This window comes from Emydura macquarii, unplaced genomic scaffold, assembly GCF_026122565.2.
Source record: "Emydura macquarii macquarii isolate MOO-44397 ecotype Brisbane River unplaced genomic scaffold, CSIRO-AGI_Emac_v2 contig_374, whole genome shotgun sequence".
In the NCBI taxonomy this organism is placed as follows: domain Eukaryota; kingdom Metazoa; phylum Chordata; order Testudines; family Chelidae; genus Emydura; species Emydura macquarii.
Window position 1 is genome coordinate 13,431,441 of NW_027130511.1, and position 16,395 is coordinate 13,447,835.

Below are 16,395 nucleotides of genomic sequence, written 5' to 3' on the forward strand. Positions count from 1 at the left end.
CCAGCTCATAATTCAGTATACAGTAAATAGGAGTTTTCCCTGCAGTTCATATCTCTTAACATTATAATTGCACAGAACTTGACAACTTGCTTGAGAATTGGTTTGCATCACATCAGCTAGCTCTTACCAAGAGCATTATCTGATAAAAGTCCTTTACACCAATCTTATAAAAATTTCTTAAGATCACACCCACCTCAAAAACTTAAGTTAGCTAGACAAACTTCCATAAAACATCCAAAGAGCTTTCTTCCTTTCTTGGCATTAGATTGACCCATATTTTAAGAGTAAATTTGCTAGGTTTTGGGGGGGGAGGGGGGGGGGTGTTTATATGTTTTTAAATAATTTGGGCAGCTTTTTAAGTGAAAAGTTATAACTTAGATATTTATACTTTCTTCCTGAAACTCTATTCTTGGCTCAGCTGTATCTAGTCTAAACTTCATCCCCTCTATGACCAATACTTGGATAAAACAGAGTTTCTCAGATAATTGCTACAGTAAGTCACTTTTTCTTTGGCAGCTGAGCTTTCATTTCACTACACCCATTCTGAAGTGTTCCACTGAAATCAACCAAGTCCATGTGCAAGTTGCATATTGTCTTATAACTTTTTAAAGGAGATTTTCCTGTAAACCTGGTTTATTATTATTAATCATTTATATTATTATAGCACCTAAGTGCCCCATTCATTGCATTTGTCACCTTACAAACACAGAACAAAAAGATACATCCCGCCCCAGAAAGCTAATAACCTTGACTAGCCTGAAGTAAGATCAAAACTTGCAACTTTGATTACTGTAAAACTGAAAAACAATCAGAAAGCAAACATTGTGAATCTTTGTTCTTCTCTCCAGAAGTATCAAAGAAAACGTTTTAAAAATGTGATAAACCAGGGTGTATCAGTACAATACAGTACTGCCAGAGATTAGTTTATGCAGTTTAATTGTAGCTGTGTCAGTCCCAGGATATTAGAGAGACTAGGTGGGGGAGGCAATATCTTTTATTGGACCAACTTCTGTTGGTGAGAGACCTTTTGAGCCACACAGAGCTCTTCTTTAGGTCTCTGTGGCTTGAATGCTTGTCTCTCTCACCAACATAAAGTGGGCCAAAAAAAGAAACTACCTCTCCCACCTTCTCTCTCTGGAGATTAGCTTAAGCATGTTGGATGGGCCTATAAAATCAATTGTCTGGTCCCAGCCAACCATATGATTATAACACAATGCACAGAGTGGGTTTTAAGATTTTCTGAAGAGTAAGAGAGGATTGTATGGGGCACCTCCAATACTTATCAATCTCTTGCTATATAAAAGGAGGCTCTATACCCCAGCCCCCAGTTGCAGATGAAGTGGAGCCCAGTTGTTTGTCCCAGTATTTCAAAGAACAATTCTTCAAATAAGCCAGGGGACTAGAAGTCACTATCTCCCAGCTACCGGAGTTTTGTATTTGCTTTCTGGTAACTCTTTAGCTACATCAATTAATCACTATCCTCCTGAGGTAAGGGAAGCATTATCGCTCAGCGGAAAGGTGACTTGAATAAGGTGACAGGGAGAGTCAGTTTTAGAGCTAGGATTAGAGTCCCTTGTTCTCGGTCTGATGCTTAGCTCACTCAATCAGGTTGTCTCTCACTATTTGGCTATACTTCTTGTGGCCAAAGTCACATTGGTTGCCCAGCAGAGGAGCTGGCACAGCTACTGGGGTGGGGGGAGAGGAGGACTTGCAATGAGCTAGCATAGTGAGCAGCACCCCTCTCATCCACAACTACCACAGATTGCTCTATGTTCCCATGGGGCGGAGGGAGGGGGGGAAATCAAATGACAGCCATGGCTTGGTAGCTTGTACAATTAAATATTTTAGCATGTTGCACGACAAAACAATCTAAGCATATAAACATTTAATAAAGGTTGATGTAATAACACAAATCAGCAATAAATCAGACATCATCAAAAACATGAAATGCTACAAATTTCAGTTATCTGCAATCCATTTTACGTTGGTATTACTGAAAATCTTGTACTAAAGGGATGTTCCATACTTAGAACTATCAGTAATCCTTTTCTTGACAAAAAGTTTTCTGTAATATTTACTTTTGTCAACATCAGCCTGTTTACCTATACTTTTGAATAACAGCAGGTTCCTGAAATGTAAAACCTTTACCAAAATATAAAACAAATAGATTTCTGATTCACAAGATTAGCCCCTATCATATATAGTCATTATTTTAGCCATAATACAACCCATCTGGTTAAAGGAAGATTTAGAGTTGAGATAGTGTCTATCATACAGGCTTGGTGCATTAAAGTCTGTATTTATCTGCTCACTACTATAGATTTTCTGTGCTCTAGAGTTTTGAGGTAAACTCAGATGCAATGGATTAGCTGAAAGGTTTGTGCGGACCAGGAAACAAGCTTTAAGATCTGCAAGGGGACATTCGTCCATTCAAAAGCATCTGGACATCTTCTTACTATCCTACAGAAACACACTTCATGCTACACCCAAAGCATCCCCAGCCTTTTTAATGATGGGATGACAGCTGCGCACTTGCTTTGATCTGCTGAAACCCACCAAAGCATGATAAGTTGTGCAACATCAACAGCAAATCCAAGTCATCATACATGAACACAGAGCAAAAGAGAATCTTTAGTCCTAGACAGCCTGTCCTAACTCGGAACTATGCTTCTGAAGCTAAATGGGTCCCTGCTACAGTCAGCACCCAAACAGAACCTGTTTCCTACACTGTCCAGACTGCAGATGATCTCACTTGTCGGTGACATGGAGATCAGTTGTTGCCAGGTCATACATGTCCCAAGGTCACATCTCCAGTTGAACTGCCTGACCTCACCATTATATCAAGTCAAGAGTCACCCGTTCCCGACTCCCCTTCTCCATCCACATCTGCAGCAGATATCGCCCCTCCCCTGTTCGAGCAGATACATGTTCGAGCTATGAGTCCTGAGCCCATTGTTAGACTCGCATCAATAACACCTTCCAGTGCAAGAACACCAGAAGTCCACTGTAATCCACCTAGAGAGAGAAGGTCTGCTCAAAGGCTGGCTCTTTAGCTAGCGCAAACCCACGTTACGGGGCAGAATAATCCCTGGGATTTAGCTGGGAAATGAGGCAGTCTATCCCCATTCCCTAGTTTAGCGATTGTTCTTTTAAATGGGCGTTTTCATTAAGGGGAGAGGAATATGTTGTGTATTTTGTGTCTTGCCTTATTGCCTAGGTTGCCATAGCAATAGAGTTAGACTATTAGGGGATAGCTCAGCCAGTCCTGGCTGGTTTTAGTGTAGTTCAATAAAGACGTTTAATGGGTTTGCATCTCTCTGGTATTCCGTGCTGATTTCTCTCTGATACAAGTACTTTCCAAGCATTTAACATAACATCACTGAAATACGGACTTGGGCCACACTTCCAAGGTGAGTGCCCAAACCACTGGGGTATGATGTCAATCTCATTCTCTATGTGACTATTTAATTCTTTATAGAAAGTGGAACTGCTTCAACAGGAGAGAATGAGAAAGACCCACACCAGTGAATCCTATAGCTCAGCAGCTAGGGCATCAAACTAAGCAGGAGGACACCTAGGTTCAAGTTCTTCCTCTACATCCGGAAGAGAGATTTAACCCCAGATCTCCCACATCCTAACTTAGAGCTCTCACCATGGAGTTATAAGGGTGAGGTGGCAGCAGCATCATCACTACCCCTTTATGTAAAGTTAGGCATGCTACCAGATCAGGCCCCACAGGTGAGATAAGCAGGATAACACCTAGTTTGGGGATCACACTGGGGTTTAGGCTTGAGCTAGGCAGCTGAGTACATGCCCAGCAGCAGAAATTTAGGTACCTAGATCTTTTAGGTGCTTATAGGATTAGACAGCAGCTGAGTGGGGGTTTTAAGAATCTAAATTTTGGATTGAGGCACCTAAAATGGCAAGATAGGCACCAAAATTCTTTTGTGAAACCAGCCCAGGGTGCCTTATTTATATCCTCCCCTCAGTATTGCTTCTCCATCCATTTAACATGATGGCCATGGAGACTTTTGTGTGTGCAATGTAGTGAAAGAGTTCAAACTGGGAATCATTGTGAGTAACTGGATGTCAGCTGAAAGGCCCAACCAGCCAATCAGAATGTGGCTTTAAACAATCAGTACCCAGACCTGCACCAGTGAATTATGGTTCATCTTAATATTCATAATATATTTTAGTTAAACATTTTCTAACAGTTTTGTTTAAAACAAACAACAACTTAACAATACACCTAAGCATACAAGAATGGGGAAAATAAATCTAGTATTAAGCTCACATTATCCAAGTAGTAAAATGTATACAACTTATATAAGGAGAGTTTATAATAAGAAAGATAGTGTTGTATTGTGTGAACAAGTCTATTTCATTACAGAGGGATATTGCACGATACTAGAATTATAAATGTGTTAATGTATTATAGTGTAGCAACTCCTATCAAAGTTTTTATAAAGACATCACAGTATATACATACAATGGCTTTACCACTGAGGAGTAATGTAGCTATTCCAAACTCATGTCAATAAAACCCTTAATATCACTCCAGTCAGTATTGCATAATGCATAGTATATTTATATCTACATTATATTATATTTTGAGCTCTCTCTCTCTATATATACGCATTTTTATACATTAAATGTTTTATACAAATATTCTAAATAAGCAACAGTTGCAAAAAGATGGTTCACATACTGTTTTTATGCGTAAAACGTTTCCTCCTTTTAAAGATTTACTAAAAGTTTTTTACTTTGTCATTTAAGGAACTGCTGTCACAGTATTTTGTAACATATCAACAATAAAGACTGAAGGAAGGAATATTGGCATTACAGTTTTAAATCAGTAAAACTATCAATGGCTGCTCTTGGTAAGAATTGCAATGAAGAAACCCACTGCATTACTGACGACGCAGCATCCTACAAACATAAATGAGGGCAGTGGTGGAGAAAAGAAAACTGAGAGGAAGAGAGTTAGGTGTTTAAAAAAGCAAATCACACACTAGCATTTTTTTCATCAATTGAAAAATTTATTTTTTCTATGCCTGAAACTAAGGAAGGGTAATGTAATGTTTCCAAAACTTTATGGAAACATTACATCACATTACAGCTTGAATTAGCACATATTAAATGCAGTCTTTATGGTGGGATTTTTGCATTATTTATACCATAGCACTAATTTCATTGCATACAAAGCTAGAAATGCTACAAGAAAAACTATCTTTTCATTTTAGAAGCAGAAGTTTTAAGGATATTATTATAATTCACTGAAAGAGATGATAAATTGACATTTTATGCACATCCAAAGAGTACAGAACAATTACTCAGTCGAGACATCTAACTTATTAACCTAGTGACGCATGTGTTTTTAAGTATTTGAATCATTCTGAAAGAGAACAAATTGCCCTTTTTACTATGGAATTCATACCAGAAGAGAAGGATACAATAATTTTAAGAGATGTATTACAGGGTAATTGAGGACAATAGTGCTGCTGCATTCAGCATGTGTCCATTGAATATGAACAGCATATTGTATTCTGCATCACTTAATTCAACAAAAGTTTTGTAAGAATACACTCTCCTTTGTCCAAGTTCACCCTGCCATTAATGGCTTCTTCATCATCTCTCCCCTGTGACAATGTGCCACCATACAACTCTGGCATGGTTTAATAGCCAGTATCTCACAGGAACCACTGAAAGTAGAAATTAATCGTTTTCTAACTATTTGAAAGGTAGGATTCCAAACTTTCCGAAGTGTAAGTACTGATTCTAACTCTAGCAGTTCTTGTGAAAGCAGCTGTAAAATAAGATAAGAATCAAGGTGGAGTAGTGGGGAGGTGGGTAAGATAGAAGTCAGAGTGATGTGATCTTATGATCTTTTTTTTTTTTTTTTTTTTTTGTGAGCTGCAATTCTGGAATTTAACCACCTCTTTTTAATGGTAGCCAGGATGATGTTTATAGCCCTGGTGGCTTTCAAGATAATTGATCTTAAAGATGGCATTGATAGATTTGTTGATAGCAGAGGTAGACCTAAAAATTCAATCCAGGGGCATCTGGATGGAGCTTTTCTACCGAAGAACATGGAGTGTTCAGAGATGGCCCCCTGATTGGATACAAAGGGGAGTAGTTGAAGACATAACATTCTTGGAACTTCCCCTCATTTTAGCTGCAGTGACTAGAGGATGGAGTTTGCAAACAAAAGAGTGAGATTCAGGAGTGAAAACTGGCTGGTGGTGCATGTTATTAACAGCTAGTCTTCCAAATCACTGAGGGTAATGAGGATGGTGAGATCATTTGTCCTGTGATGTTTAACTTGTGACATCTGTTTTACCACTAACCATGTCCCTGGGATTAATAGTGGCACAGCCAACACTTTTCTCAATTACAAATAGATAGATTTCAAGACTTGGGTAATGGGAGCAAACAAGGACCCCCAAACAGATGCCACTGACACTTTGGAACCTTGCTATCACTGCTCTTAGAATAGTGCAAACATCAGTAGCAGCACAAACATCTAGGGAATTTATTCAACATTGGGCCATGGTGGGCCTGCCTAAGGTTTGGCCAATATCAGAAGATCCGATACTTCAGTGTGCAGTGTCACTGATAAAACTGCAGTCTGACACTATCAGCCATCTCGTTGCTTATCGGACAACACATTTCGCAGCAGATTATCAGGCTATCCAGGTTCTTGTTGTGAGTCTTTAGTTAGAAGCCTATGAGACAGGTGGCTTTGATTCACAGGTCCTAGGAAAGATCCCGGACAATCCATCACTATTCAGATTCTTTGGGATCTGGTGAGTTCTTCACCAGGTATGTTGATACAGCCAGATGGCACTTTTGTTTAAGGCCACATTCCTATTGGCCTTCCCCCCGGATCATTTAGAGTCCGTGAACTAGTGCCTGGGTTGGCAAGGGATACTGGAATTCAGGGATAGTGGAGAAAGCGATCAGTCATCTTGACCTTGAGGATGTCAAAGTGATCAGGGAGGGCAAAATGAGCCCATAGTACTACAAAAGTGTAGGGAGGCAGAGACTTGCTCTGTTGCAGCATTAAGGGCTTATACAGTGTTGATGCCAGCTGGAGATGAACCACTCTTTCTTTGCAGAGATGGGAGTTACTTCACAAAATTCAAGTTTGTGTAAGTCTTTAAAGAGGGAATTACACTCTCAGAGCTGCCACCTAAAAAGAATTTAGGACTCATTCCTTTAGGATTGGGGGCAGCAACATCTGCAGCACAGCTGGGAACATGGGCTCAAGGAACAGAGGTGATAAATCGCTGGTATTAAAATGCATACAGGAGGTATGCAAAGCCTCGGCTGGGAATCAGAGACCAACAATGTGAAAGACACAACTTTTTGCTGTTTTTCCAGTTTTCAAAATTAAGGGAACTGGCCTGAGAGCCAGTGTTTGGACCTGTAAGAATATTATTGTGCATTGGGCCCGCAGGATTGTAGAGAATTTCCCTGGATGTTCACAGCTGGATCTCATTAGCAAGATAATTCTGAGTTAGTATGAAAGGAAGGATATGCTATGGGATCAGTGGTTGCCCCTCTAACACTCTTTAGTAGCCATGAAACAGCCACCTGACATGATTACTGTGGACCTGGATGAAATTGATTTGTGATTTTGTAAGGAGGTTGGTCATCAGGCAAAGAGAAATTTAGGGCAGATCCAGGACCTTTACTTGGGATAACTGTAAACTGGTCTGAAATGCTTCAGAGGTGGTTATGGCAGGAAGCCACCAAGTCTCCACAGGTTGACAAGATGGTGTGAACTGAGAGATGATTAAATTAGCATACAAACAGGGAGGCTCAATGATTACACAACAACAAAAAAATCAATATTTGGTACTTGAGTCATTCAAAAAGATGGGGTACACGTGTCTGACAGGGGAGCAGATATATTTTTGGCCAATATTATGATGGGAATTATGCATTATATGAGAGTCTAGCTGGGGGTGGGAGGAGGTAGCCAAGATAATTGTTAGTGCCTCCTGGTGGTAGTTGTCCACTGCAGGTACTCATTCCATAGGGGGTCCAGTTCCCTGATAAAACGGAATTTACAGGAAGGCATCCTCTAAAGAAGCTGGGAAGTATGCCAGAGATGGCGGAGGGGGTGATGCTGAGAAGTGGGCTAGAGAAGTGACTTCCTCCTCAATTTCGACCTCCAGTTCCTTCCTTGCCTGCGGGATTCAGAAACCTTCAAGGCAGCGGCTGAAGAAGGGTACTTCCCTCAGCTCTTGGTAGGCCACACTAGAGGTGACAGAAGCTCATTGCCTTTGGACCTGCCAGAGGTCCCAGTATGGCCACTGTGGTGGGAAAGGGTCGGTACCATGGTTACCCAAACCAGGGAAGCTGTGGGTCAGAGAGGTGGCATGCCTGGTGTCCATAGTGAAGTGGGTGGGAAGTGGGGTGTCCGTATGGTGGGTGAGAAGAGCATTGGGAAGCTACGTCCTCTTACTCACTTTCTGATTCTGATGACAAAAAGGGCGGTGCATGGCATGAGGTCATTGGTGAACCAAGGAATCTGGGTGAACTTGGTACCTGGTGCCCAGTAGCGAGCAGAGGAGAGTCCAGTGCGTCGGACACCGAAAGATCCATCATGCACTGGAAATCTGTTGGTGCAAAGGGTCTCAGTACCGCAAAGGCAGTCGGTTCCGAGAGGCTTGTATTGATAGTGTCAGAGATGCGGACCTGATAGTAGAGTCCGTCGGTGGCTGGACTATCATCCAGAGTACCGATATTGATGACTGTACTGATGGAGCTTTCCTTGGGGTATATCTTTTATGTTTCTTACGCCCCTACGTTACCAATGCTTCTTTGCCTGCGCTCATTAGGTCTTTAGGCATTCCATCTTGTCCTGTCAGTTTGGTTCAGCATGTGCCCTGGGCACCAGATTTAGATGGCTTCAGTGCTGTTGGTACCGATGATACTGACTGAGCTGGGGATTGTTTTCAGCTCAATCGGGGCTTGGTATGGGAGACTCACCGACATTTTCTTAGAGGCCTTACGTGAGCGGCTTGCAGGCATTTCTCTGAGCTCACCTTCCTTTAAAGTGGAGAATTGTGGTGAGGACTCCCACTGGGATTCTGGAGGTTGAAAGGCCAATTCCAGGAGTAGGAGTTTGAGCCTCAGTTCTCTATCTTTCCTGGATCTGGGATTCAGTTGCTGACACAAGCCACACTTCTGTGAATTGTGCTTTTCTCCCAGACAGAGAACACACTACAAATGTCTGTCAGTCACTGGGATAGATTCCTTGCAACTGAGACACTTTTTGAAGCCTGGGGAGCCGGGCATACCCTTGTCCTTGGAAGACAAAGTCCTTTTCTTTTCTCTCTCTCTCTCTTTCTTTCTTTCAAGACAATGGCCAAAATAAAATGTAAACGAAGCAAAGAAAGAAAAAGGTGCTTCAAAAGAAGCTAAAATGAGCAAATCTAAGAGTTAACAATCCGTGACCAGACAGCTCTAGTTCCACCTCTAGCCAGGGGCAGTTGAAAAGGAACTGAAGAGGGATTGCCCGCCCACACTGGCTGGCTTCGTGGCAGGTGGGGAGCAATGCATGCATGGGCAGGATGGATTGCTACCAAAGTTCTCCGATCAGCAGCACAGGGACGCAGACACCCCTACAGTGGAGCACCCATAGGGATACTACTCAAAGAAGAACCATTGTTTTTTCCAATCCCCACACAACTCATCGCACAGGACAGTCAGGTGAATGATGCAGTGAAGTGCATTTAATGAAGGACGTATCACTGCCAAACGTGAAGTAAAGCTTTTCATTTTCCCTGTCACCGAGGGACCTCCATCTGTAACAAGCAAGTTTACTTTCTGCAGATCTAAACCATTTTTTTCAAAAATCTTTCATCTTTTAAAAAATGATCTCTCCGATGGTGTAGGTTTCTAATGATATTAAGCACAAAAATTCTTACTTGAAAATTTCACCATCATAAAAAGCTAACAGTGATAGCTGGGCAGTGTCATGTATATCACTTGATTTGGCTACTGCAAGAAACATGTATTTGGTGGTTTTTTAATCAGAAAACAGTGCTGACAAGCACTCCTTGTAAATTACCTCCAATCTTCGCACTGCCATGGAATCAGAGCAACTTGCTTCATCTGGTTCGCTATGTCATCTTTGTTCCTCCAGCGTTTTCAATGTTTATTCCTTCACAAGCTTGGCATGCAGGAAAGGTTTTTTCTTTTTAGCTAGTACCAACATTATCCGAAGAAAAGCAACTTTTCTATAGGAAAAAGGATGCTTTTTCCTATATAGTCGCTGATGTTGAGAGAATGACATTTCAAATGTGATTTGAAGACTTCAGGTTTTCAATTTTGTCACGTCTTGCAACACAGCCAGGAGATAGGCTGCGTTGAAGTTACTGTGCTTTGATTCAAAGTGGCGCCTCACATTGACAACCTTACAGGTACAGTGCTTTGGCATATTAACCGAACAGTTTTGCATTTAAATGAGGTGGCGTAATAAAAAAAGAGAATTCACTGTCCAGTTTGGGTTAAAAGCTCTGTTTTCGCTGTCAACTTTGTGATGGTTACTCATCTGCAATTGTTACGCATTTAGTTTTGGCTCCATTTTCATCACCAATGAAGTAATGGGTGGTACCCTAGCTCAATCATAGCTGATGCTATTGAGAGAATGTAAGCTCCAGTAAGTAGTGCTTAATTTGTGTAGAGGCTTGCTGGGACTAGTCTCTGGCACCTCTAGGCTTGGCAGTTAATAACCCAGGCACCTCTGGTGCTCCCAGACAGCAGCCACTGCTCTCTGGCTGCCCAGCTCTGAAGGCAGCGCCACCACCAGCAGCAACCCAGAAGTAAGGTTGGCAGTACACCATACTATGACTCCCTTACTTCTTTGCTGCTGCTGGCCTTCAGAGCTGGGCACCTGGCCAGTAGCTGCCACTTTCCAGCCAACCAGCCAGTGCTTAATTTGTGCCAGGGCTTGCTGGGGCTGAGCTCCAGCACCTCTTTCTTCACAAATTAAGCACTGCCAGTAAGTTACTTACTAAGAAATTAACAGGCAAATGATAGGCAGCACATCATTGTTCATAAATTTAATTAATTTTTTAAGGTGTGCTGGCAGGCCCCAAAGGAAGCTTTGACAGGCCACATTTGGCCCACAGGCTGCATATTATCACTGTCATATACCCTTTGAACGAGAAAGGTGACAATACAGACCCTTGCATCAGCTGCAAAAGAGAATTCTTGGGGCAGAGAACCCATGGACCACAATTCCCCTTTGGGGTCTCTCAGAAAGATGATAGGTTCTCAAGAGCAATGCCATCCCTCCCTACTAGTGATCACAAATGAGTCAACAAAATATAATGGCCAACTGTATCAAAGTCTATTGACAAATTTAAAAGAAACATACACCCCTAATGTTTGCTAGGAGATAAACTAATGCAACAAAGGCAGTTTCTACCCCATGCTTGGGCCTATGACCAAAGTGATTGTCACCAATCAATGGCCTTCCTTAAAAATGGGAGATAGGACACAGGTGGATAGTTAGCCAAGATGTTAACATCAAGAGTTGGTTTCCTGAACATGAATCTCTCAATAACTTCTTTAAGAGGTGCTGGAATTCTGTCCTCCCACAGAAAAACATTCACAATCTTCACTAACAATGGATCCATTTCTTCTCCACTGGCCTTCACCAGCTAGAAAGGACAAGGCTGCAACTCATGGGTTGTGTCAGGAAGCAGCTACAGCCACTGCATAACCTCTGTGAATGATACTAGCTAAAACTGAGGCAAAGGTATGATCATATGTAATCTCCACCTATGGTTGGGTTTCCGCAGAAGTGTGTAGCTCAGTCCAAATTTGAACTTTGTCTGCAAAGTAACATGACAGCTGTCCACAAGGAAACATTCAATCTGCAACCAAGTGGAGATAGCGAGGACTCATCAGTTTTGCTCTGTGAGATGCCGGAGAAGCTATAACAGAAGAAAAGAAAGGCACTTTCTTCACAACCATGACAATCATTAAAAATTCCATATACTGCAATCTAATTAAGGATAAAATAGGGTTAGTGTAGGCATATAGATTGCCCCACACTAATAAAAAAGAACCATCTAGATTGTTTAGGTTCTTCACTACGCTGGTGCTGCAGACTGATAACACAATGATTTTTATATCCATGTAGATGATTCAGCCCCAAATTCCATGGCTGCCATGATAATCATTGTACTGTCCCAGGTGGTTGTAGGCTCCACTCATAAGGCTGGATATGTTTTGAATCAGATATTTGGGCTTGAAGTGGAAGGTAGCGGGACTGATATTAACACATTTCTATCAAGGACTGACCATCATCTTTAAAGTTATGGCACACCAGTCCCATTGGATGATTGATGTTTTGACAGTTTACCCTCAGAAGCTGATGGAATTGAGAGTCTCTAAGCAGCCACAAGGGATAAAATTGTTCTGAGTTTTCTCTATGGATAGGTTGCTAGCAATTTACCTACCTATCTTGTCTTCTACAAAACGCTCCTGGCCACCAGCTTGTCTTCATAGTTCACTTTGATGATAGGATTACCTGAGACAGATGAAGAGGAAAAATGGCTGGTCTGTGACAGAAGTCTCATGCTGATGGTGGTTTTTAGGAGGGCCCAGCTGTTACTGTTGGGTGCTCAGATAAACTTCAAGGGCAGACCACAGGATACAACAGTGCCCTGCTTTCTTCCATGAGGATTCATCCTCACAGCCCCTGCTTTTTCACTGATTCATCTCCCTCCACAAAACCGATTCAATCACACCTTCAAAACACAAGATATCACTCCACACATTTAAAAAAAGAAAAACCCTTGCAGATAAATTTCAGTAATGCCTGAAAGTCCTGCTGGATGATGGCAGTTGTGGTTGATATATGCCTTCCCTTCAGTTCCCCATCTGAAAAATGGAGACAATGGTGCTTTCCAACTTCAGAGAGGTATCGTGAGGATTAACACACTACAAATTGTGAGCTCAGATGCTACCATGATAGGAGCCATAAGTACCTAAGAGTATACCTACATGGTAGACAGGAGAATGCTTCCCAGCATGGCTAGATAAACATGTGCTAGCTCACCTTGAGCCAGCACGTTAAAAATAGCAATGCGGAAGCAGCAGCACAAGCTAGCCATGAAATACAATCCCACTCAACCCCTGGGTACATGCTCATGTAGCTATCCCTGAGCTGCTGTGTTCACACTATTTTTAGCACGCTAGCTCAAGCAGAGGTAGTGTATTGCTTGTCTACCTGCACTAGAAAGCATCCTCCTAGCTGCTGTGTAGACATAACACTAAGATTTTTTGACAGCTCTTCTTGATAGGAATGGGCTTAGGGTCAGTCTACAAGTAGAAAAGTAACACAAGCACTAATCTTTATCTGTCCTAATTTGAAAGCTAACACATCACTATGGGCATTCAGCAAGATTTTAAATTCATCATATTTTCTAATCAGTAACTAAAAAAAACTAATGGATTTAGCTATTATGTAATATAATCATGCAGTATTTTAAACCATGTTGAGTACAGTCTAAAGGCACTGGAATAGTGGAAAAATGTCAATGAACCCCAATTCAACACCAAAAAGATCAAAGTGTACAGGCATTACATCCAGGAATGAAAACAGGTAAGCTACTGTTCAGCTATAGATTAGCTATAGTAAAGCTCCTATACATTTCTGAAAACAGCTTGTGGATAAGCAAAGCACAGGGAGCATACACATGGACAAACAAGATAGTGGATCAAATTCATCCCTGCTATACTCCACTGAAGCACAATGGAGTTACAAGCAGGGATAAATTGACCCCAAATGAACACTAATTTTACCCCTAAAGTCTGAACACTTTATTATAGCTAAGTTTCAGTAAGGGAAATGATGAAGCTAAAGGGAAGTGTACAGAATCTAGTGAATCACTCAGATAACCTAGTGAAAGTCTTGAGAATCTTGCACATTTCAAAATATATCAAAAGATTAAAATATGATGCAGGCAAGAGACATTCACTTTTGACAGGATAATGTTCAGATAAAATGATAATATTTATTGACCTAAGAAAACATACAGTGTTAATTTGGATTTGAAAGCAGCCAGAAAGTTTCACTAGTGGTTACTACTTCATAAGCCGGTGGTTTTCAACCTATGATACGCAGATCTCTGGGGGTCCACAAAAAGTGACTATGAAAATAACATTTCCGATCCTAGAAAAGTCATTCCGTTTTTTCGATCAATCAAAAGTTATGAATACTCCATCTACAGGTCAAAATCCAGAAGTATTGTCATTACCATAGAAGCCCACATTTAAGTGCCCTTTCTCACACTGCATCAAATGCCATGCTGAGCACGTGCAATATTGATAGTTGAATTCTGTTTAGTTTTTAGTCTAAGACTTCCATGGTAGGGATCCGCGGACCACAGGTTGAATTTCCTAGGAGGGCTGCACCTCTGTTTGAAATTTTGTGGGGGTCAGCAAATGAAAAAAGTTTGAAAACCACGGTCATAAGCCATATTGCTCAGCGCATTCTGATGGATATTTAAATAGAAAATACTTCCTGAATGGCCACGTGTTCAAGAGTTAAGAACAAAAGTACAAGTGTCAAGTTTGAATGTTAGATGTTGGATTCCTGTCTAGGAATAGCAGAACAGTAATCCATGAAAAATTGACTAGTATTACATAAATTAGAAAATCTAAAAATGACCTCAAAACATGCATAGATAATTTTTAGTTCAGAATTAGTGTTCAATGCAAAGATAAAAATATAATTAATTCTTCACTCTTGAACAGTTCTTGGTAGATAGCACAACCAAAATCCAGAAAAATGTTTCCATAATCATAATCAATTTATTGTTGAACAGCTTAAATCAGGTTAAAAAAAAGATCAAGAGATTATCTGAGAGACAAAATTTAACTTCTGTTGAACAAAGTCCTCAGTTAGTAAAAGATAAAAATATTTCAGACATTTTGTCATTTTCAGAGTCTATGCTTCTTCAGTGTATGTGTGCATACATCTTCATGGACCAATATATTCCTAAAGATGACAACTATTGCATGCATCAATACTAAGGGAGAAGTTATCTTATTGGCATGTTTTTATACTTAAATATTCAAGAAATCAAACAGTTTTTCACGTTTTAGCAGTTTATAAGAAATATAAAAGACAGAAGAAAATTCATTGAATTCTAAAACATTTGGCGTAGTCAGTCTGTAAAGACTTGCTGCTAAATTTCACCTTGGCATTTAATTGAAAGCTATGGGGTGATTTTGCCTTTAAAAGTTTAATAGGCAACTAAACTGAACATTATACACAGTAAGCATCTTAATGTTTTATTCATTGCATTCTTTATACAGAATAAGCTTCACTGATATTTAATCCACTGCAGTATTCTGTTGGTGGTGAAACACAGGATTACATTAATTGTAAACAAAGAACAAAGATCTGACTTTTTAAAATTATATATATATATATATATAGATAGATAGATAGATTCAGTTGACAAATCGCATCACAATTACGGTATAAAAACTGAAATCACCATGGAAGCTAAGGCTTACATTTTTTTAAAATCTCCAATTAAGTTTCCCTCCATATATATTTACAAGGGATATTAGGAACAAAATTCCAGTACCTCAAAAACAAACATATGTAATTTCTAGCAACTACTAAACAAAAAATGAAGAAAACATATAAAAGTGTTTCTCTTAACTGAAGTCAGAAACGTCACCTATTCACACTACATATGTTCAAAATCCATAAAGTTGTGCATAAAATGAATTTTAAAATAATCTGTAAAACATTAATTAAAATGCCACTTTAAAAACTCATTTGTGTGGAATTTTAAAAATATTCAAGGAAGAATCTACTGAAAGAACACATTTAAAAACAATACATTTTAGTAGCAAAATTTGTCTATAAAAATACATAAAATACTAATCCAAGATAAAGTGTCAGTGTGAGATGCTCAAGACAACGTAACAACATATGTTTTCATGGTTATCAAGATACTGCTCTTATGATTACTGTAAAAATCCTCAAGTTTAAAATTTTTAAAGTGATGCTTTTCATTGTTTTATTTTTCATTTAAAGAATTATAAGAGACAATTCCATTAGCCAAACTGTGGAGAATCTGCATGTAATTACATGCTTCCTTGCTTTATAGCAGTACTAAAGATAATCTATAAAAGTTTATTTTAAAATAGCAATGGTATAAATTTTCTAGTATCTTTATTTTCTTTTACTATATATATAGCCACATAGTATTTTCATATTACTTTGAAGACTATATGAGAAATACTGACAATGTCATCAGTAGGTGTCACATGCCAAGTTTTGTTTGTTTGTTTTTTAAATGAATCTTTCACTGAATGCTAATGACAATTTCTAACCAGGCCAAA